We start from the raw sequence: 2,500 nt of genomic DNA on the forward strand, positions 1-2,500 counted from the left end.
TTTTCTTTAATCAAGAGCGAAAGTCAGAGGTTCGAAGACGATCAGATACCGTCCTAGTTCTGACTATAAACGATGCCAACCAGCGATCGGGGGGCGTTACTTTGACGACCCCTCCGGCAGCTTGCGGGAAACCAAAGTCTTTGGGTTCCGGGGGAAGTATGGTTGCAAAGCTGAAACTTAAAGGAATTGACGGAAGGGCACCACCAGGCGTGGAGCCTGCGGCTTAATTTGACTCAACACGGGGAATCTCACCCGGCCCGGACACAGTGAGGATTGACAGATTGAGAGCTCTTTCTTGATTCTGTGGGTGGTGGTGCATGGCCGTTCTTAGTTGGTGGAGCGATTTGTCTGGTTAATTCCGATAACGAACGAGACTCTGGCTTGCTAACTAGTTACGCGACCCTATCGGTCGGCGTTGAACTTCTTAGAGGGACTAGTGGCGCTTAGCCACACGAGATTGAGCAATAACAGGTCTGTGATGCCCTTAGATGTTCGGGGCCGCACGCGCGCTACACTGACCGGATCAGCGTGTCGCCGCCTAGGCCGGAAGGTCCGGGTAACCCGCTGAACCCCGGTCGTGCTAGGGATAGGGAATTGCAATTGTTTCCCTTGAACGAGGAATGCCCAGTAAGCGCGAGTCATCAGCTCGCGTTGATTACGTCCCTGCCCTTTGTACACACCGCCCGTCGCTACTACCGATTGAATGGTTTAGTGAGGTCCTCCGATTGGACCTGGCGCGTTCGGCAACGGCCGCGCCGGCGTCCGAGAAGACGATCTAACTTGATCATTTAGAGGAAGTAAAAGTCGTAACAAGGTTTCCGTAGGTGAACCTGCGGAAGGATCATTACCGGCCGATCGCCGATCGAGTGGTCGTGCGTTCGACAGGTGGAGAAGGCTCCGTATCTTGGCGGCCGCGCACGCCCTTCGTCGCTGTTGAGGCGCACGCGATTGCACTTCGGTCACCCTGTTTCGTTCTGCGCCGAGTGCCGTGGCCATGTGCCAGGCTGGCTTCATGCGTCGCCTACGGCTGGCGACCGCTCGGCCACCGCTTTTTCGACTGTGCAATCCGGCTGGGTCGCGCTTGTCCAACTGACGAAGTCACGGAGGGCTCTTGGCGGTGGATCACTCGGCTCGCGAGTCGATGAAGGACGCAGCTAGCTGCGTGAATTAATGTGAATTGCAGGACACATTGAGCATCGACGTTCTGAACGCAAATTGCGGCACCGGGTCAATCCCGGCGCCACGCCCGCCTCAGGGTCGCGTTGTAACGTTCCCGCGCGGCGACGCGTCGGGCCGGTGCGGTGTCGGCCGTTGCCACGGTCGTCCCGCCCAGGACAGCACGAACGCAGTGTCAGCGCGCGAAACCGAACGCGGCGTGCGTCTCGTTACGAGTCGGCCTCGAAGAGGATCCCGGCCCGGAGCAGCACGGCTCGCGTTCGGGCGCGGCGCTCGCACGAGCTTCGGTGGCGCGCGCGTGTCTCTCGCAAACGAGGCACTGGATTATCGGCCTGAGGTCGGACGAGGCTACCCGCTGAATTTAAGCATATTACTAAGCGGAGGAAAAGAAACTAACGAGGATTCCCCCAGTAACGGCGAGTGAAGTGGGAAGTGCCCATCGCCGAATCCGCGCGCCTCTGCGGCGCGTGGAATTGTGGCGTAAGGAATTCGCTGCGCGTACGTCGTTCGCCGCCCGCGTCCTTCTGATCGAGGCCTCGTCCCGGTGCGGGTGTCAGGCCCATGGTGGCGGCGAGGGCGCGCGCTCTGCGTCTTCCCAGAGTCGGGTTGTTTGGGAATGCAGCCCAAAGCGGGTGGTAAACTCCATCTAAGGCTAAATACTGTCGCGAGACCGATAGCGAACAAGTACCGTGAGGGAAAGTTGAAAAGCACTTTGAAGAGAGAGTTAAAGAGTACGTGAAACCGTCGAGAGGCAAACGGGAGGGCCTGTCGAGTCGCGCGACGCTTTCAGCTGAAGCCGAGCGGAGCGTGTGGGCGTGCGGAGCCTTGCGGCCCGTCGTTCGCGCTGTCCTCCGAGCAGCTCCAGCGCACTAGCGCCGTGCGAAGGCCGCGACCGTCTGGGAGGCGGCGAGAAGGCCGCGCGCAAGGTAGCCCGCCCCCGGGTGGGTGTTATAGGCGCGCGGACACGTCGGCCCGTCGCCCGGGCGAGGAGGGATCGCCGCGTCTGCCCTTCGTGGGCCGGGCGTCCCGTCCGAGCCGGTGCGTCGCCGGTTGGGGACTGTGCTCAGTGCCCAGTTGCGGCGTGTCGGTTGCGGGTGGGCAGCGCCGCGCGAGACGCACGGGGTCCGCGGCTAACGTCAGCCACCTTCCCGACCCGTCTTGAAACACGGACCAAGGAGTCTAACGTGCGCGCGAGCCACGGGGCAGTGCGAAACCCATGGGCGCAGTGAAAGTGAATGTCGGCGCGGTCCGGCGGAGGTGAGATGCCGTCTCTCTGGACGGCCGCATCACCGGCCGATCTCGTCCGCTCTGCCGGAGAGGTCGA

At 61.5% G+C, this 2,500-nt stretch overlaps 3 non-coding genes across 3 annotated transcripts in view; all 3 read left to right on the plus strand.

Annotated features, from left to right (window-relative positions):
* The window catches only part of LOC145916353 (small subunit ribosomal RNA), a 1,824-nt gene extending 977 nt beyond the window's left edge, over positions 1 to 847 (plus strand). The window contains exon 1 of the ribosomal RNA XR_014404591.1: positions 1 to 847. This exon is cut by the window's left edge and continues 977 nt beyond it. This is a non-coding gene — a ribosomal RNA (small subunit ribosomal RNA).
* A 259-nt stretch (positions 848 to 1,106) lies between these two features.
* LOC145916345 (5.8S ribosomal RNA) lies at positions 1,107 to 1,260 on the plus strand. The gene has a single exon (XR_014404584.1). It is a non-coding gene; the product is annotated as a 5.8S ribosomal RNA (ribosomal RNA).
* Positions 1,261 to 1,504: 244 nt separating this feature from the next.
* Positions 1,505 to 2,500, plus strand: part of LOC145916347 (large subunit ribosomal RNA) — a 3,686-nt gene continuing 2,690 nt past the window's right edge. The window contains exon 1 of the ribosomal RNA XR_014404586.1: positions 1,505 to 2,500. This exon is cut by the window's right edge and continues 2,690 nt beyond it. This is a non-coding gene — a ribosomal RNA (large subunit ribosomal RNA).

This window comes from Ascidia mentula (genome assembly GCF_947561715.1).
Source record: "Ascidia mentula chromosome 2 unlocalized genomic scaffold, kaAscMent1.1 SUPER_2_unloc_49, whole genome shotgun sequence".
Lineage (NCBI taxonomy): Eukaryota > Metazoa > Chordata > Ascidiacea > Phlebobranchia > Ascidiidae > Ascidia > Ascidia mentula.